The sequence below is a fragment of the Streptopelia decaocto genome (assembly GCF_964273445.1).
Source record: "Streptopelia decaocto genome assembly, chromosome: 3".
Lineage (NCBI taxonomy): Eukaryota > Metazoa > Chordata > Aves > Columbiformes > Columbidae > Streptopelia > Streptopelia decaocto.
Genome location: NC_138656.1, coordinates 7,128,707 through 7,150,550, shown reverse-complemented (window position 1 = coordinate 7,150,550; position 21,844 = coordinate 7,128,707). Strand labels below are relative to the sequence as shown.

Below are 21,844 nucleotides of genomic sequence, written 5' to 3'. Positions count from 1 at the left end.
CTCACACTGCTACTCACCAACAGCACATTTTGATCTTACTTGCTAAAACATTCAGAAGAAAATTATCTACAGTATGTTCACGTGCTGACTTTCTGATTCATGCTGAGATGGCTGTTCATTCAACCCCGTAAAACCAACATCGCCATGTGACGTACAAGTCTAATTAGCACTCCACAAATTATGAATGGCAAATGTTCCCAGTGAACCGTTCCTAAATATTCTGAAGACTGAGAAACAAATACAGGAGAAGTTTTTTATGACTTTTCATATTTAAGAAACTGCTTATTTTGTTATCAGGGGAGAAAAGTATTCTCTGCTATTTATCAACTGAGCAATAGACCTGGTTACATAAATAAGTATAAAAATAATAAGCAACAAGAGGAAGAGATTTCTGTTCAGCTTTGCGACTGTATCTCACTTTGCCTTCACATCCCATGAGGGGTCAGCATCCTGTTGGGCATCAAAGGTGTGTCAGAGGAGTAAGACCTAGAGTGGAAGGTTTTGCAATGTCTAAGGAATTAGGAAACTATATCAGAGAATGCAGAAGAACTCTCCATATAACCACCAGCCTTGGTGTTTGATAGGATTAGTGTTTGCTTTTTACTTAAATTGTGTCAGCACTGCTCTCTCCTCTTGCCATCAGTGCTCCTTAAGCAAAACTTGGAAGAATGAAACTTGAAGGGTAAGAAATTTGTGTGAGGACTGTTTGTTCAATGTTGAATCAGTGGATATATAAGCAAAAGCCCAGCCGTCAGGAGTGAAGTATGAGCAGCTTCAGTGAGGCATCTGATTGTTTCATAACAACATTAAACAAAAAATAACATTGAGTAAACCACAATAAAGTTCTATTTAGTCATGTAAGTGCGAAAACTCATATACAGATCCTGATGAGGCTGAAGGACCTATTAGTGTGAAGGGCTGCTTATGAAAACAAACAAACATTCATAATCAGATACTCTTCCCACTACCCAGTATTCACTGAGTAAAATCCCCTACAATTAGAGTAAGGGATAGGAGACCCTCAGTTACACAATGTGTGAAGTGCTTATTTTCCGGTGCTTATCTAAACTCCCATCTAGCTTGCCTATATCAAAACTCTGTGATTGCTCTGGCACATACACAAATAAACACTTAATATTCTGTTTACATCAAAGAAGCTTCATTAGTGGCACCGAGCAGCAACAAATACATTTCACGCTGCCAACCCAATCCAAATACATATCAATCTGTGATTTTTGCAGGCAGGATTGGGCCATGACAAAAGACTCAAGGACAATCTTAAATCTAACACGGCACATCTAGTACTTTTAGGAAAGTTAATTATCTTGTGGATGCCAGTCCAGCAGAAGTAAATCTGAGAAAGTACAAAAAATAATGACTTAGTTATTGTGACCATTTCTAAATTCTTATATCACATTTTCACAAGGCTACAGGGTTCCTTTTTATGTCTCTGGCTTTGTTAGCATTGTACACTGGCTCTTCAGTTTCCTTTATAGCCACTGGAAAACCATTGCATTTTCAATGAAGGCTAAGAGTCTTATGTGATGCCAGGACCCGAGGCTTTAAGGCAAGTGAGCAGGGCAAAACTCACAATAAAATCGTGTTAGCAAAAAGCAAAATTATCAGAAGCAACAATTACGAAGTATTTTTCCTGAGGCACCAAGGTCATTTGGCATATATCTTCAGCGTGTACACACTGGGTAAAATTCACTCCTGTGCAGATAGATGGCACAAAACCCGTGAACCACTTCAGTCTCATTTAAGAGCTTAAATTAGGACTTAAGTGATGCATAGGCCTTCAACTGGACGCTAGCATGGAGCTGAATTTTATCCACAATGGATATTGATCTCATCACAACTGGTGCTGCTCTTACATTAGGTGTAAATTCATGCATAATTCATTTTAGATAAACAAAATGATTCTACAGCTACCAGGCATTAACTCTCTTGCTGAATAAGCCACATGAAAATTTCATTAAAAAATGAAACCAATTTTTCAAACCCACCCTCATGCAGAGAAAACAAAACGCTGTGTACAACACTAGTTTCATCTTGTGATTCCTTAAAAATACCTGCCTATTAGCACATGCCGAGGCAATAAACCTGGAATTCGAATTTAGTAAAACAGTAAGATATTTCCCATTGACGTGCCTATAACAACTAAGCAAGCATTTCGTAACAGATAACATTTGCTGCCACAAGTAACACTGATGTGTGTATTACTAAGGTTAGTTAGGGATATCAAACAGAGCAGTTCAACACTCTCTGTGCAAATTATACAGCAACAGACCACTTGAGGATTTATAGGAGAAAGCAGAGAAAAAGTATTTTTAATCAGGAAGTAACACCATGTAAAAGCAATGCAGAAATTCTGACGGCGTTCCTGTGGTTCTGAATAGATCTTTCTATTTACTTTGTGCAAGGACATGAGACCTGAGCTCCTGTGCCGTGCAATGTGATCGACAAAAAGAGAGGAACCCCCCTGAAAGTTAGACTCTCAAAAACTCGCAATGCAGCGACCACAATTCATTGACAATTTTAAAGTTGCCTTTGGAAACTGCCAACCAAGTGCACAGCAGTCGAGAAGGCTAATGGAAGATAGTGACATGTTAACTGTGTGATATATACAGAAGCAAGTTCAAAGCTGCAAATATAGTGCCTGAGGAGAGTGGCGAAGAGCCAGATGCTGCTTCTGGCAAAACGTCTCGGAACCATCACACTGACATCCATCAAAGGAGGACGGCACGTCGGGAGATGGCGAGTGTAAGCCGCGCTTCCTCACATCAAACATCTAAAGCCGGTTCTGCTTTCAGAAAGATTAGTTAAGGAAAGGCTGATATTTGGATAAAGGAAAAGATAGGCAGAGGAAAATGCGATACCAAATTCAACAAAAAGGCAGCATAAACCATGGTGCAGGGACTACTCATGGCCACAGATCCCACCGATAGCCCTTGTGGCAGCCAACCACACCTGAGGAGTGGAGACCAGCTTCAGAACACCCACCTCACACCTGCAGAGATATTGAACACACACTCACGTAGCTGCTCAGCACTGTGTTAGGATTCAGGCACAGAATCGCCATGAGGGCTCGGAGGAGAGCTCATGCATTATGATGACACAGAGAGAACTTGCCCTGGATTACTCAGAGATGTTCTTGTAAACAGATAAACCCTAATAAAGCTCCTAATGAGAAATATCTGGTTGTTTCCTTCCTGGGGCTAGGATGGCATTTTAGTCGACACTTCCATTTTCTTGTTTGCATTGGGCAGGAGGGAGGTAAAAATGATGCTGATTCCTTTGAGCAACAAGGGGTGGGCAGGAAAAGGCATCTGGCACTTGTGCCTTGCGGGGCAGCTCTGCAAGTTGCCTCTGCAGGGGACTGGGGGAAGCAGAGTTGAGCTGAAATGTTAGTGGAATATATTTTGCATTTATTCTAAAAAGATTGGGGACATTTAAAAAGTTTGGGGTTTTTTTCTGGTTCCAGCTAAGAATTTCTGTGTTCTTCCATCCAAGAATCTGACTCATTTTGCAGTCCGGGGAAAGACACAAGTAGGAATATTTGTATCTCCTCTTTCTCTGTGACACAATCTGTAGTTGAGTCCTCTTGGTGGCAAGAAACATTTGTCTGGAAGTCTGCCTGGGAGGAAGGAAGGGAACGTTACCTAGTCAGAGCTTTCTGTACCAGGCCTTAAAGCAGCATCTAGACAGAAGAAGAAAAAAAAACACATCCAGGGTTGGTTCAAGACTCTAGAAGCCAATTTAATACTGTGCATTCTTATTTTAGTGCCATAACTTAAATTCAGTTCAAGATTTGTAATGGCTTCGAAGTAGCAAAAGAAAAGGAACTTGATGCCAAAATGGAAGAGCTACTCTGACAATGTCCAGATAGAAGAAAAATAGAGTGAGAGAAACAATCTTTGATGAAGACTGGAATGCAGCTACACTAACAGAAAGCAAACTCAGTATCAAAAAGTCATTTACTGAAGAGGACAGTTAGAAGAGAATATCTTCTAAGAAACAATGCTCAGAAACAGAAGGGAGGAGAAAACTTAGAGGATGAAGTCTAACACAAAAACCTATTTTATCATACTTTACAGATGATCATTTATAAAATTGCTATGGATAGCATTGGATTATGTATTCGAAGACAGAGGACATAATGAATACGAATAAATTCATGAGGAATATGAAGTCTATATCAAGTATTTAGATCTAGCAATAACATACAGCTTTGCTATGAGCCCTCAAAGAAGAAAAGAACAGTGTCTGACATATTAACAGCAAAATGCTGGAGACGGTCACGCTTTGACACAAACTGCTAGGGCAGCTATTACACTTACAGAGCTCTAAGAAATGCTGTAGCTTATTTAGCTCTCAAGCTAGCTTCCAGTATTTCACTTCTACTGATACTATTTAAGACTATGGACATTTTGTCACAAAGCATTCATTGAAAACCATAACTCTGCCTTTTACTTTGTATGTTAACATTTCTGAACCGATGTGAAACACTAGAGAATCAGTTACTCAGCGTCAATCTTTGACAGTGACATCACAAATCAATCAAATCTTTCATCCTCTGCCAAATCTAGAGACGCTATCAATTTGAAAACATAGACAATATACAAAGACATAATCCAAATATTGGACAAACACACATCTCAAAGTTACAAGCACAAAGACTCACAAACCTTTTTTCTCCTTTAGTGCAGCTGATGGGGCACAGATTGCTACATCACAAATTTCCATCATTTCCTCTGTTGCTAACTCCCCAAAGAGGGCCAATCCACATTTATTATCAAATATGAGGAAAAATATAATAACTTTATAAAACATTTATCCGTCTACCATCCATCTAGCCAAAGGTTACTCAGTCACTCAGGAGAACAACTCTCATGGGAAGCTTTTGAGATGTCGCACTGAAAGTTAATTAGACTCTGGCTCCCAGGTGTTAAGAGATACACTTGAAGTAAGACAGTTTTCCCTCCCCTGTGAAACACATTCAGCCGATGGCTTCATCTAAGCTTTAAGGACCACTGCAGAGTGATGGATTTCGATAACAAATTAGAGAAGTAAGAGTTAAACAGATGCACAAGGTGACCACTTTTGCCTGACTGAGTGGCTTGATCCAGCTGAGAAAAAGCCACAAGTGCCCCATGGATTGATTCATGAAGGCAAGAAATTTATTCACCCAAGTTGTCGTGCACGTGCCCAGGAACCCCGAGGGGTGAATTCTCTGAGAAACCAAATTTAGGACAAAATACCCTATTATTTTCTCGCTTCTTAAAACTCAGGAAGAAGAGGAGCTTGGATGACAGTTTAGGAGCGAGATCTGCTTAAAACTGGCAGCTAAACAGTTTATCAGGATTATGTTAGATGATCAACAGGGGTCTCATGTAGCAGATTTGCAGCTTAATATTTACCTTGTAGCACTGATTTACAGGCACATTAGTATTAAGTGGACTGTAAGCATACCATGCAATTCTTTAATTTTCCAATGTGCTCCCTGTACCTTTGCCAAAAGTTATAATTTTCCAGCATCCTGGAGAGTCGCATAGCCAAATGATAAATGGTTTCTCATTGAAGAGAACATAATTTGATTGGATTTCTCCTTAAGCTCAAGCCTGCCTAATAATAAATATATTGATTAAAATTCTCCCTGCTTGGAAACAAAGGACAAATTAAATAACTGCTTCGCTGTGAGAATAAATGTGTGTGGGAATCTCCACTTCTACACACAGCTTCACTGAATTTGTGAATGGAGACAGTTGGTTGAATGAGACTTGGTTAAAAAAATAAATAAATTAAATATCCATAGACCGATGCCTCTGACATTGAGGAAACTTTAAATCAAGTAAAGAAACCTGGAAGCAGCAGAGTGCAATGGTAATACACTGTAGTTCATTAAAAAGTGTATCAGCTGTCAAATATTTTGCGTATATTCTGCTGAAGAGATTTTGCCTCACAATAAGAGGGTTTTTAGATATAGCTCAGTGAGCTGTCCTCCTTTAAGTCACATAAACAATTCGTTTTGGTTGAGTCAAATCTCCAGTCGCATTTCATTGTTAGGCACAAAAAAATACAATATGCCACTTCGGAGTGTCTTTACTTGCAAAATAAAACACGTTTGAATGAGTTGCTTCATATAAACAACGCTGACTGTTCTAGTACTGGAGCTGTGGGTAACCTGGAAACAAACCTGACATAACAGATCAATGACTTACACCTGGGATTCCTCTGAGACCATCCACGATCCCGTCACATCTGCTAGTGCAGCCTTACCTGCTGCTGGAAGCAGTCACTGATGATGAAATAATGCCAGCTTTGTGCCACCCCGTCCATGCCGAGCGACCTGACTACGGGTGTCAACCTCTGCCATGGCCAGATTGGTCAAGGGGCAACATCCACCTGTCACCACAAAACCTGCTCTGGAAATTATAACTATTTTAGGAAAAGCACTTACTAAACCCAAACGTAAGTTCAAAGATATGGAAAAATCCACCTTTAGAGCAGCACGAAGTAATGACTGCCAACTTATGTTTAGCGGAAAGCCTGAATTTCTGACTCTGATGGTTTCAAAACACCAGGTCTTAAAATGTCACTGATTCCACAGAAAAGCACTGATGTGCTTTGGCATTGGTTCAGCTCCGTATGGATACGTACCAGGTCTCAAACTGGTTTAGTTTTCATTACCTGAAATGTCAGTTTTGAAGGGTTCCCCGTTTAACATATAAATGCCAGATGCCAAAAAGATGTTCAGTGACCTTCTAAAATAATAGTGCTATCATCCTGCTTTAAGGTACACTGATTTTTCTCCTAGGCATGGTGCCCACAAACCAGCCTGCAACGTAGTAACACCACCATCGGATGGTACGGGTAGAAGCAAACTTAGACTAGAAGCGACAGTGGCCATACGGTGACAATTACTCTGAGGCACAGTCTTGGCAGTTTGGATGTGTCTGGATTTCCACGCAAGGCTTTTGAGTCCAAGTGAAGTAAAACTGAAGTATTTCACTGTCTAGGACCTTTGGTTACATTTCCAAAGGTTACTCAGTCACTCAGGAGAACAATTCGCATGGGAAGCTTTTGAGATGTCGCACTGAAAGTTAATTAGACTCTGGCTCCCAGGTGTTAAGAGATACACTTGAAGTGAGACAACCATTTGAGTAATATACACACATGTAAAATATTTACCTGTATGTAGCAACCATCCTGAACTTAGGGGCTAATGACAAATATTCAATACCTCTGGTAATAAATCCAAATTTCAATCAGTTTTACTGGGTCACTGATTCACTGTATTTTTATAGATGGTACTGCCTATCCTTTGCATCCTGGAAGATGATGACAATATTATAAAAGCATCCCAAACTGTTCAGAGAATGAACAGAGTAAAAACAGTAGGGATTTTACTGAGTGTGCTGAGGGTAATGTTGACAATAGATGCTGTCTAAATCTATGCCTAAGAGACTTCTCTGCCAGATTTCTTGTAGAGTTCATGTTGGTCTCAACATGGGGACAATTAAAGTGTAAAATAAAAAAATCTCGCAAGGGAAGAAAACAGTATTTTAAGGTAAATCATCCCATGGCAACATTACCTACAGGCTGCTTCTAAACAGAGGTGAAACGCGGCACTACAGGGACAATTTTATTTGATCACCCTCCAAGGGCTTGCATGCCCATCTAACGTAGCGCAATTCAGGAAAACTTCTACAGCGGCAGCAGCCTTGCGGTTCACCTGCTCGGGAAAAAGGGCGTCCCAGTGCCATCCCATCCTCTCCAACAACACGGAACCCTCTGAGAGACAAGTGAAACCTGAACCCTCTCCAACAGATCATTTGAAGTGTGGACAGACACAAAACGCCAACTGCAACTTTCTTCTCAGACATGAGCAATCACCCCCTTCTGCTGTTCTACCTGTGCAAAAGTTGCCTTTAGCTGCAGGGAAGGAAGATGGGTGTATATCTGGTCAGTACTAATAAAAATGCAACTGAGGGGTTTGGGAAAGAGCTTGAACTAGCGGGGGAAAAAATAACACTGAAAAGGCTATTGATTTCAACTAAACTATGTCTATTAAAACTGGTCTCTGTCTTTGGGGCATCATGCCTATACACATATATTCTAAGAACAGACAATTTTCAGAGTTATCAAACATACACACAACATGCTCAAATCCATGGAGACTTTCCATATAGAAAAATAAACTATTTTTAAACAAAGCACTGAAACCACAACATCCTCTGCCCTATACAATCCAGACCTATGTTTTATCTGTATTTTTCAGATAGATTAACAAGCTGTACCCATTTAAACTAATGCAGAAAAAAGGGGTAGAAAACTATCCCAGAACTTCAGCAGTTTCCTCTGGGTCTCAAGGGACATTTTAATAATCCTACAGGAAATTATAGAAATAGTGTGACATACCTGTAGCTAAAAGAGAATAATTCACTCATGGCTCCACTCTATTGTCCATTTACAAACTTTTGTTACGCTGCAGGGACATAACTACCAATAAGAAGACAATACTTGCAGAAAACGTGCTCTTTACCATTAGCCCAATAGCACAAAAGTTCTTGCATGTCGTGTCTGGAAGCACAGAGATCTTCCTACAATATAGCAGTAATAGCTACAGTACAAGTCCAGCTGGCAAATTTGTCAGTGTTACATCTGCATTCAAGGGGTTCTCTCTCAAAACCACACTCTTAAACACTGTTCACCACCCTCACCAAAATAAGATAAAATAGGCTAAGCTGTATAAATTTATATTTTTAAAATTTATGCAGTTGTTTATTAACTTACAGTAGAAACTACACTGCTTTTGAACTCCGACCCTTTGATTAGGAAAATTCATTACAGAAGATAAAACTAATCAGATTAAATCCATAAACCTTATTCAAGAATGGCCGTGAACACCTAAATATGCCTCGTTACAACTAAAAGGAAAAACTTAAGACTGTTCATTCAAGTTGTATACTCCGCTAAATTATCTGTGCCTGAACTGAGATGGTTAAACTGAAAAAACCAAACCAAATCAACCAACCAACCAAAAACCCACCACACTCACATAAACACAAACAAAAAAACCCAACCAACCAATCCTACGAACAAACCAAACTGGGGAAAACAGCAAATCCCCACCCAATTATGAAAGGAAATTCAATTTCCAAGGCACAATCCAACACCGCACCAACATGGTCCATTTCTCTAATGAAATTTAGTAGTATACAGTTCCGCAATGGAAACCTGCAGATATAGACACTGCTGTATTCTGACAGGGGACAAAAGCCTCCAGTTGTATGTGTGGGCTATATATTAGATGACACATAGGGCCAGGTCTTCATGTACGACAAACTGTCCCAGCTTCACTGACAGGAGCTGGGAAGTGGCATCGATGTTGTGACCATACTTCAGTGGTGAGAAACTTTCTTCACTTTCATATTGTCTCCACATACTTTTAAAACCTACTCTTTCATAAATTTTATCCTACAGTTAAAGTTCAAAGGCAAATTCTTCCATTGTTTGGAAAATCTACTCTTCTGTTACAACAATTAGATGGGGTACATCTAGATTTAAATAGCTTCCCTGTCAACAGATCTCTGGAAATCTTTGATTTTATCCAAAAAGACACACCCAACACCATATTTTCTCATGGTAAAGCTTTGTTTCCAGGTATGACTTTAAATTGGCATCTGCTAGGAATACTTCCTGTGATGCTTCTAAAAGAATCCGTATGTGAATTAAATAATAAATCTGCCTGGACAAGTAATTACCAGTTCGTTGTAGCATCCTGCCATAATAATGACAGCACAGGAGGACTTCATTCAGGATTTCTACAAAAGGCAGATTGCATTTAGGTCCCTTACAACTAACAGATTTGTTAAAGCTTCTATTATGCAAGCGTTGCTGCTGCAAAACATTGAAGGTATCTTGTCCTACATAAAAAACTAATTACAAGTGTACAGAATCAATAAGCTAACTCATAACTTTGAACCACACGAATCACAGTTTGTTCCCCCAAATACTTTTTAATTTAAGATTGAAAAGATTTTAGCTTGCTTAGACCGAAAAAGGAAGTTTTGAGATTAAGACCAACCACTAGATGCTCCCCAGATGTATTTGCCTGTAAGTAATTAAGGAGTGCTTTACAAAATAAAATATTTATTCCAAAATCAAATGAACATTCTTGATATGTACTTCTCCTCATTGCTGACCCAGTACTCCTACTTAACCATATTAATAAGGAACCATTTTCAAAAAGTCAAAATGGCTAATACATTCCTCATAATCTCTTAGTCCTGGAAGCCAAAGATAGCATAATTAATGCTCATGATGAATGTCAGAGAGCTGCTGCTTTTTTCTTTAGTTACATGGGGGAAAATGGGAGAGGAGGGAGGTATAGAAAAGCACTGAAGAAAAGCCATGGAGCCCTTTAATATGTAGTCATTTTCTTCTTTTTTAAGTACTCTTACAGACGACCAGGCTCTGAAACATTGGAAATAATTGACTCTTTACACTGTTTCCCAAAATGAGAAACGAGTGCCCGGTCTTGCAGCGTTGTCATTGTACAGCAAAGACAGCCCATGTGGAAGAGATAAAAAGCCCAAACACTCCCAGTTCACCTCCGTGTGGATGAGGAAGAACAAAACCAGAGGGCGATGCAGCTTTATCAACAACTGCCAGTCACTACAGTTTTGCCACATGCAAATACGTTAACATTCATTTGTTGAATTTGTTCAAAGCAAAATGGTTCTGGAAACAGAAGTGCTGACAAATAGAAGGAGCTGTCACATGGAGCGCTTCGGCAGACCTGCCCTCAACTTGTTACCTATTGTCATTTTTATTGTGCTTATAATTGCAATAATATTATAAACAACACCTCGTGTTCTTCCACTTCCATTCTGAAGGTGCAAGTTGCTATTAAAATCCCAAATTCCAGAGAAAACCTTTGGATCTAATTTTCTAGTGCTGCCTTCTGTTAAACACTAAAGTTATTGCCATATTGTGCACATAGTAAATTGTAATGTTTTTTTCTATTTAAGATGTAAAATTTGTAGGTGTTTTGGCAATAATCAGACTTAAATTATCAAAACCATGATCCAGAGCCTTAGTACAGCAAAAAAAAAACCCCAAACATATTTGTGTGTTCATCCAAATCCATGCAAAACCATAAGTTTTTGACTCCCTCTCCAAAAGGCTTTGCCAAATGTCATCGCCAATGCTGCACTGTGAACAAGCCTATGACCCCTCTATCAATATATTTTCATAGAAAGTAAACATACAGTATAGCTAACCTATATCTACTGTATTCTAAATAACAGCTGAATATCACTGACCTCAGAAAACACAGATAAAGAAGTTCAAAGAAAAAAAAAAGCCATAGAAATAATTACCTTGTAATATAATTTTATTTATGGTCTGTTCTGTTTGCCACTGTCATTTCTCTAATCGTTCAAACATACATCTACAACTGGTACTTGCAGACTCATCAGCTAGCACTGCTTGATTGACTCTTACTGCCCCAGAAACAATATAATCTACAAAATTTATTGTCAAATATTCTATAGAGTCACCTATCGCGCGCATGACCGGTACTGCAATGATGGAGTATAAATCCATAGCATCATTGAGAATCGGGTCGGTTTAGTCCAAAAGGTATTACTGAAGTCATGCAGATGAATCCAATTATGTTTAGTGAACCCACAAATCATCCAAAAAGCTAATTTAACACATAGATGGCAACTGTTTCAGCCTTGCTAGGGCCAAGATGAGCTGCAATGTTTACTTTGGTGTGTGCAAGCCATTCAAATCACCTCAGTCACACCATCATTTGTATACAGGCACCAGCATGATTTTCACAAGTTTCGCTTTCCACTAAATTTGTTTCCTTCCAAAGTCAACACGAACTCCTCGTATTTCTTCTCCCCCATGACAAGTTCAGTCAATAGCTGAAAGACCCATGTGCCCACAAGAAAGGTGAAATACGTTCCACTGCTTGCAGTGGATGTTACGGATCGCGGATCGTTTGTAATCATCTGCAAAGTGTTTAGGTCATTTTTTGTTTTTGTTTTCTTGATACAGCTCCATGTTTCGTCTTTTATTTCTTTATCAGTACCCACAAATAAACAATATAATGTGGCTTTTTTCTTCTTTTTGAGAAAACCCTTTTCTATACTCTTGTGAACAGAAAGAGTCTATTAGGGATTGAGACAAAAAAGACCCAAACATCCATATGGCACCTTTACTCAAGCAGAGATAAGGACTATGGATCATCGCAGAGAACTTACAGTATATACTTAACAATATGTTACCCCCAAGTACTTACTAAGGTTGATGAAATAGTAATTTCTATTTGGGGGGAAAGGGGAATCATGTTTGATGACATAATCAACTATCATCAATCTTAACTCTTTACATGTAAGCACAAAACATACATAGATGTCTATAAAGCACTGAAAACTCTTCTGTGGCTTTTAATACAGCGTATGTAGTGAAAATGAAAGAGATGAAATGAGGGTCTTCTTCACCCAAACTTCATATATATTGTGTAAATATATAGAAGGCAGCTAAGCTAGGGGGAGGCAGAAAAAAGGAATAACACATACACAGCAGAGAATTAACCATACCCTGGAAGTGCTTCCCTAGCTTCAGGACACAGCGGCATCATCCTTGCAGCAGAAGTAGCCTCTTGGTAAACTCAGCTCTAACACCTTTCCTTAAGCCTGAAGTTTTACGACGTTTTGCAGGGACACAGTTTCCCTGCAGAGGACCACACAGGCCAGGGTCCTGCTGCAGGGCTGGGAAACAACCTGCAAGGCAAGTGTGGATGCAAAGAGAGTAACCTTATTTTCACTTTGTAAGCAGAAGTCTGTAATGGACCGATCTGAACTAAATCCTTATTTGAGTTGTCCCCATACAAATATCATTCATCTATGGAAAAGGAGGATCACAGCTTCCATCTAGGGAAAATCTGTCTTCCTTCTTATACTCAGTAATACTTAGAGCATCTTTCCATTCATCTCCCAGACCTTCACAGCTTACCATTTTACATTCAGGTTTTCAATTAATCAAACAAATGATTAGCAAAGGGATGAGACATAAAGAGAAGGCTCAGGTCAAGAACAAGTTTACACTTGGAACTTGATCTGCATTTTATATATGTTACAATGGCACCTCCTGAACTTCTGAAGGTTAAACAAAACATCCTGAAGACATTGTTGTAAGCCCAACTTGATAGGACTTGAAGCAAAATGACAAGAAATAGAAGCAGCCAAGGCACCAAGCTAGACAACCAGTTTTCTTACATGCCACTTCCTGCATTGCTTTTGTTCCTAACGGAAACGTGACCTGCGAGTAAATGAACAGGCAGGCACTAATTGTCACCAGACCTCTGAAGTGACAAGTTTTTAATAAGACTGCCTTCTGCAATAAACCTTTTTTGCAAGAGGAGATGAAAATTGTCCCTCAAAATGTATTAGTTAGACTGGATTCATGTATGTAACAGCACAATAGAATAGCAAGTCATGAAGGATAATATAATTATCTTAATAATGTCCACTACAATGATGAACTCAAGCAGTTTGTACATTAGTAGGCTATTTACGTACACTTGGATTGCATTAGGTTTCTCTCCCTATAGTTACCTCAGAAGTGCATCAACAGCTCTGTAATTCACATCACTTTGTGGTTTATTATTGAGAGTGTGGCAAGTAATAGTTCACTTTCTTCCCAATTTTTAACACACACATTTTTGCCTTTTTAGTAGTTGCCAGTGGGTAGTATTACAGAAGCAAGAAGGTAAAGCATACCATTTTTGTATAATATTTTGATATTTATGGCAAAATAATTTTTTGCTGTTTGCTTTTTAGCCCTTCCCTGATGGGTCATGTCCAGACCCAGCTATATCACATAATTTTTTTCTGTTGTTAATAAATAAAACCCCCAAATAATTCCTGGTAAACAGAGACCAGGTTTGGACTCATGGCACTACCAAAACAAGGAAACGTCCACTCTTCAAACCACTGCTCACGTCACATCTTAGCATGGGTGGCCAAGAATCTGAAATAAGGGGAACATTGTCAAAATCCCACAGCAAAGGGCATTTTCCAGCCGACTGATTCTTCTAGCACTGACAACAGCTGACTACAGGCAAAGACCATCAGTGCTTTCCATTCAAAATCACGCTTGAGCAAGAGAAGTAAGAGCAGAAGTAACTGTTTCCTCTGTTGGCCGATCTGCAGCATGAGAAGAGCAGAAGATGAACAGATAAATGAACTGAGGTCCCCAGGATGAGGAAAGACATGCAAGAGGAACTGTTGGATTTGCACAGGCTTTTGGGGGCGTTTTATTTCGGTGTTTCGGTTTATTTTTGTCATTGTTGTTTTAATGAAGAAAAGCATTGCCATCCAAAACTGAAAACTGGAAACTGTCCTGCCAACCAGTGCAGATAATACACATGGAGCACTTTGAAGAAACGGAGCTATTATGAGAGTTTAATCAGGTTACACTGAAACCAGTGAATGTATTTTGCAGTGTCCATTCAAGATTGCCTGTTGCCACTTGGGCAGCGTAACTCATTCTGCACCCAAAATGAACGTCTGCCTTTACAGACTACAAATCAACCTCAATGTGTGTGAGTCTCTTGTATTTAGCAAGGCATTTAAGGTACATTTAGAATACAATATTTTTATATATTTACCCTGGCATCTTGTATTGCCTTGACACCGCAGAAAAAAAATTGATATGTTTTGTTTAAAATAAAGACATGCCTTCTTTGTAATGGTTTTATGATGATCCCATCTCTGTTTTCATTTAAATGCTATTAAAAGTGTTTGGATTTGAACAGCCTTTGCAAAATGATGAGTGATAAAAACACTTAGATAATGGTTCATCTATTTTTGTTCAAACTGATACATCAGATACGCCATTCTTTGCTGGATTCTGAAACGACGGAAGCAGTGTTACACAATATCCACCACCCCCTAGTCTTTTTGTTAATCATCCCTAATCAGCTGTTGCTTCACAAATCAAATTTTTAGTCCTTTTAGGCATGCAGCGTGATGCTAATGTGTGGCAACAGAATGTTGATTATAGACCACTGGGTAGCTCTAGCTGCCCCATTAGCGGCATCCAGCTGTCCAGATTCATGCATGAGCAAGAAGGATTTAATAAGTTAAGATGAAGAGCAGTGAAATGCCTGTGATGCGAATAAGGACAATACAGAAACATTCAGTGTGAGGCAAACCATCTTTTCAAAGCAGAATTAGTTCAGAGGTAGATGACTGCAACTTCATTAATCACTAGGTGTATTGTAAGCTTTTAAACTAAACTGCTTTGACACTACAGAGGAATGTAGGATATTACAGAATTCCTGTACACAATTACAAAAGTTAAATTATTTCAAAAATTGTATGAACCATTCTTACCCAGTGCAAAAGAATACAATTCTGACAAATGTGTTCTGAAACTATTAAGAAGCATCAGAAGAAATTACTATTTATGCTATGTGGATTGATGTTTCTTCTTATTCTGAAAGGAATGCCATGAGCACACCACTATTTGTGGACGCAATAACCTCAGCAGACAGTGCCAGAGCCAAGCACTGACCACAGTCTGCGGTTCTCATCCCGCCCAGATAAACGGCAACTCATCGGGCGCAGAACGCTGAGAAAAGTCACACACATTATCCACAGAAACGCTACCCGGTGGATACTGATGACAAAGTCAAGCAGCTCCAAGTCTGTAATTCCTGGATCAAGGTCTCTCCAAGACAGGACAGTCACATTTATTTCAGTTCAACAAAACAGGACTTTTACTCTCAACGATTTAGACACTGGAATTTTCTAAAATACCCTTTATCTGGCAAAGCTGAATGTAAGTGCAAGAGTTCTTGCAGAGTGCAAGAAAGTGGGCATTGCAAGGCCTACAGTGCTAAAAATACCCATGAACAGCTTGATCACAATTTTCAGGATTAACTGTTTAGAGACATTTAATTAATAGAGAAGACTGCTACTCTTCTGGGATCCCTGTGTTTTCAGCTGTAGGAAGCATCAGACTCTTGCTGGCCTCCAACTTACATTTTGATAACATGGGAAGGTTGTTATTTTTCATATTATCTTTTAAAATCAGAATCTGGAAGCTTGAATGTGGAGAGTTTCTGATTTTTTCACATGTAAAACGCTTCGGAAAGAACTGAAAACAGGAGCATTCAGAGTGCTGTTATTGTACCTTGGTTGTGCATAATCAACGACTGTTTCTCCAATTCCTATTTTGTTCCTGTGATACTCAGTGACAAAAGCTTTTCTAAAGGTCAGACATTTCCCTACCCTGCCCCCAACAAACTCTCCCATGCCTGTTATTTTTTGCCTTGCGATCACAGCCTACAAAGACCAAAATCCCCCACAAGTTTCCTTCCAAATTGCAAGCACGTCTGCAAAACATCATGGTAGTTCTTTACTTCCATATCCAATTGCTCTAAGTTCTAACAAGCTTCAAATAAAAGTGCTGAAGGTTGAGATTAGTCCATCATTACTTTAAAAATTGAACACAGTACCATCTTTCTTACTCTGTACATCTTGGCCTAAATGTCCTTAGGGTACGGAACTTGGCTGTGTGTTACTCTGGTGTAATAAACAGTCAATGGTTCCATAAATACCAATGTCCAGCTTCTCAGCTGATGCAAATTGACTTAAATAGAATGAAGCAGACTGACACTGGCTGAGGAAACAGCTCTGTATATCTAATTATACACACGGTAAAAAAGTCACTAAGAGCTCTATCTCAGTTCAGCCTATTTCACGTAATTAACTGTACAATAAAATGTCCCATGATCAAATAGCTCAGTTCCTTTGAAGTACACACTTTCCATTTGCTTCAGTAAGCACAACTAAGAAGAAATGCCTTTATATGTCTATGAACATTTAAAACCATCAGCACTAGAGGCTGCAGTTTTCTATTTTGTTCCTAATCCCAGCTATTCTGGAGAGAAAAGCAAAATTTCCAGCTGGGTGCTGTGACTGCAGAATCAGACTCTTCAAATGCAATAATGTTCATCTGTACAACCAGAGTCACATCAGTTGTGACAGGGACCCAAAGCCACGTTCTCCGTTTCATTCGACAAAGACCAGACTAGTGCAAAGGCCAAAAAGCTCTCAGATGTGAACAAAATGGTCTGGATTTGAACTGGTGACCCAGAGGTGAAAGGCTTTTTAAGTAACCTCTCCAGCTTCACTCCGTCTCTCTTCTTTAGTCCTCATTCTAAAAACAAAGATGCATTCATTTTAAGCTCTGTTAACTTTGGGAGAGGAAGACGACAGTAATTAGCATGCCTCGCTTACATATATGGTTCATTTCTTAAACTCCTTGTCAATTCATTACTCCAATTTTTGACAAAGCAGCCTGGATTAAATCCGTAAGTAAATGGATTTATGTCGTTTAGTCACTCAGATTTTGAAACACTCCAAAGGCTCAGTGCATTGCCCTACGCCTACAGGAGCTTATGTGCTATTCCCACCGACAAAATATATTAAGTCCATTACATCATTATTTTCCAAACCAAAATTCTCTACATATTTTAGTAAATTGCCTCCTAGAATCAAGGTACATAGAGTCTGAGAACTGTTAAGTTAAAATAATTTCTCTTTGGTATCTCTGCTTTATTTCTCCCTAGAAGCCTTTGAGCCATTCACAGCAGTCCCTGACAGAATGTGCTGGAATACAATAATATGTCAATTAACTACAGTCAACCAGCTGCTAATACTATTTCTCCAAAATGTCTTCATTATTAATGGAAAGCACTGCAGTGTAGCAACACCCTGGAAGACTAACTGCAAAAGAAATTATGATCCAGTTCTATGAATAATTATATTGCATCTCCTAACATTTTCCTCCTATCACGTTAATTAGTACAGTTGTGGTTTTAAGTTCACAGATCCAATTTGACCTCTTTTAGCAACAGCCCACAGAGGCCGTCCAGCCAGCAAAACCCTGTACTTGCAATATCTTTTCATGGGATAAAGCTTTATAAATTATATACCATCTACAGCTTTACATTCATAGGTGTTTTTATTAAGCACTGAACATTTCTTCAAAACCACTTTCCAGAGCAGTTGGAAGAAAACAATCTGGGAAAAAAGGTAACAACCAAACCCTATACTTGTAATGTATTTTCATTTGATAAAGCTTTATATATTATGCAACATCTGCATCATATATATTATGCAACATCTGCGGTGTTACATTCATAGATGTTTTCATTAACCACTGAACATTTCTTCAAAACCGCTTTCCAGAGCATTTGGAAGAAAATAATCTGGAAAAAAGGTAACAGCTCTAAATGACTGTGTATGGAATTAGTCACAGAGGTGCTAATTAATCTCATCAAAAATTGGGACGTGACGGATCTGGAGACTATCATAAAATATCAAGCCCTTTTTTCGCTTGTGTATCATTAGGTCAAACACAGGCCGGCTGACACGTGTCTGAAAGCCGACAGCAGCTGGGGCCAGGGCTGCTTGGTGGCCTGTGTGAAATGCGCCAATTGTCTCAATCCAGTTCCAAAGCGACACGTGTCACCGTCACAAAAAACGCTCCAGGAGCTGGCACAAATTGACACCCTTGTTGGCAGCCTCAGCGGTTATGCCCAAGGCTGAGGGGGGTCTGTGATTGCTCTCTTCTTTCGCTCACAGACGTTGTCATTTCTGATCATGCTGACATCTCAACACAGCCACAGCCCGACACCCTTCAGCCCCTTTTCTCCTCGCATTCTGCTGGGCAGCATCACTACCTTGGGCAGCAAAAACAGTAAATTACCAAAATACCTTAGATAGTACACACAAACCATTTCTAGACATATACTCTAATTACATTCAAATTGCATTACTCTTCTAAACAAACCTAAGTTTGAGCAGTAATGCAGTGCATAATAAACAACAATACATCGTTAAAACGTAGGACTTGCTGCATTATAGTTCAGAGATAGCGAATGGTTTGATAGCATATCGTGTTCAATTCTGGTTTAAATAACAGCTGTTCGTGCTTCTCAATGTCCCTGCAGGAGGAAAAATCAAAGCTAATGGAGAAAAAGTACTACTCCCCGCCTCCTCTCCGAAAGGAATTCTTCAACTATTCAGTCAATTCAAATCTAAAAATAACTGGAAAAAGAAATACTTGGAAAGAAAAAAGAATGCCTTCCTAATTGCATATTAATTGCTGTACCCGATTGTAACTTTCTTTTGCACTAGCAAGTAACATCATTTGTGCCATTATAAGGCTCTCAAAAATCCTGCCAACAGAGAATGTGCATGTCAAATAATGGATTCAACCTGCCGCTTCCCACAGGGTCAATAAGGAGCAGCTGGACTTGAAATCCGTACCTAAAAACAACAGCTGCCGCACACGAGATAGGCCCAGAGCAGAGGTACAGTCTTTGTTTCCTCCCTCCTGATCCAAAGCGCTTAGTTAAGTGCCCAGGCAACAGCGCAGAATATAAAGAGCCAAGTTCACCACTCACGCAGGGGGCAGGACAGCGACAACTGAAAATAAAGAATTGCAAAGGGAAAGAAGGTACGGACGAGGGGAGAGCAAGATGTACTGAACCTGCCAGACCCCTGCTCCAGGAGTTCGTTTTTACTCTATGCAACTGCTCTGGATATGTAGGACATCCAAAATCAACTTTTTCCACCAGCAAGCTTCAGAAAGCTAACGCTGCACTTTCAAGGTCTATTGCAGCTTTCCCTTTCAACTAGGTGATCTGGGAACTAAGAAACCGGATCAAATAGCTTCTCAGCACTGCACTCTAAAGTTCCCGCAATACTCTGGGTAAAAGACAGTGTCTGCCTGCCTTGCTCCTGGCTTACTCCAAACCCTGACCAAAGGGGAAAAAAAACCATTCACACCCTTCATGACTGTCTACGGTTCGACATCTGCCCACTTTTGCCAGATCTTGGCCAACTGAACTACAGCAGGATCCCTTTTTCCCCACATACAAAACCTAGAAGGTGACCATAAATTGCCAATAAGGTCAGGCTACTGACCATTTACATGGACATCCCAGTTCACTGAGCAATCTGGCATTAAAACAATATTTATATGTGGTGTTATCTGTCTGCAAAGAATTCTTTATTCTCTTAATAGCGTCTGAAAAATCTTACAGTTACTTATTTCCCTCTCAGCTTCTGCTATCTGGAGGCATCACACAAAGTAGATTTCCTTCTGTAATGCCATGGCTGTAAATTGCATGTGATGGGATTGTCCCTCAAATACATCTCTAAGTGAGCCTTGCAGAACCTGAAACACCACGCTCACAGCACCACAAGTGCTAGCAAAAAGCCAACTATATTTTCTTTAAAGACTTTCAACAATGGAGTAAATTCAGCCTTTTCATCTACACCCTGTAATGAACACTAACACTGTCATCAGTAAGGATACTGATGCCTGCCCTTCCTCGTCAGCAACTGGGATGCAAAAATTCTTTCACTATGAAAATGCTCTCCCTCCTAAATTTTAGGAGAGCTTTGAGGACTAGTGTTAGTCTATAGAAGCTCACCCTCTGGATTTACACTCAGAGCTTTGAGTTACAAGTATCTTTGACCATTTGAGATACTGCAGTTTCGTATACATGCAACTCCACCTTGCTAACAGGAGCTTCAGTACCAACAGCATCCCAGGCACTTTCCAAATGCCCATGAAGACTCAGACCCCATCCTGAGCAGCACAAAGGCAAAATTAACCTGTAGTTATAATGAAATCTTATTCTCATATGATATGCTCCATAAAAATCACATTGGAAAAAAAAAATGCCTAGGGTATTCCACAAATATAAGTATGCATATTCATTAGATAATACACTTATACTACATAAAGCTGTGTCAATGTTCATATAGTCCAACAAAAATCAAAGGCAGTTGTGCCTCAACTGTCTGAAGGGAAATATATCTGCTTTGTAAATATTAATGAACTTAATATGGTGTCTGCAGGGAGAGATTTTAACAGGAAACACAGAACTGTGAGGCAACAGAGTCACAGTGAAAGTCAGTAGCACTAAAGCATAAAATTTCTATTGTGCCTTTTAAAACATTTCCCCATCATGAGGTTATCATCATACAGTTCATATATTATTCGTATGCAGCCCCAAAGGGAGATGTTTGTTTTAATGCCCACAGGGAAGAGGTTATCATCTGACGGGCGCCAAGATTAAATTCAGAGGAGTTAAAGTGCTATGTGATAAGTTTCTTCTCATATTAGGGCAAGGTTTGCATGTTGACTTCAGAACAGTGAGCAGCAGCGCAAGTTCAAAGACTTTTTCCACACGAGGAAAAGACATTTGACGCGTACTCTTGCAAAACAAGGTGAAAGTAAAAAGAATTAATGAAATTAGTCAAATATGCTGTATTTTAGCAAGAAAACAATAGTTATACATTAACACATCAACTGAAGGATAAGACTATGAATACACAAATAGAAGACTAAGGTGTTTTAACCTTTAAGCTTACAAACCCAAAGGGACTTTAAACGAAAGGTAAAATTTCCAGCAGAAAAGGCTGAGAGTCACATGTAAAACCCTTTCCCCCAACTTGAGAATGTGTAGCTGGATTGAGGCTTAAATACACTCCCTTGTAAGTGTGTGGAAAAGCTGGATGGAAGAAGGCAGAAAAGAATGCAGGACCTGAAAAATCCCCTCCTCACACCTCATCAAATCCAGGACACTTGGAGATGGGCTCATGAAAGGCCTTGGTTTCTGGAAAGGGAGAGAAATCAGAAAGACACCTACCTCCCTGGATTTATTGCACATCGATCATCTGGAGGAACGTGCAGCAGCTGGTTCTTACAATTTTATTTCAGGCTGCAGTAC

General features: G+C 39.5%; 1 protein-coding gene across 4 annotated transcripts in view; it reads right to left on the bottom strand.

The window, feature by feature from the left end:
• Positions 1–21,844, bottom strand: part of MACROD2 (mono-ADP ribosylhydrolase 2) — a gene marked incomplete at its 3' end in the record, with an annotated part of 876,609 nt that overhangs the window by 228,105 nt on the left and 626,660 nt on the right. The gene's annotated exons all lie outside the window — the stretch shown is intronic.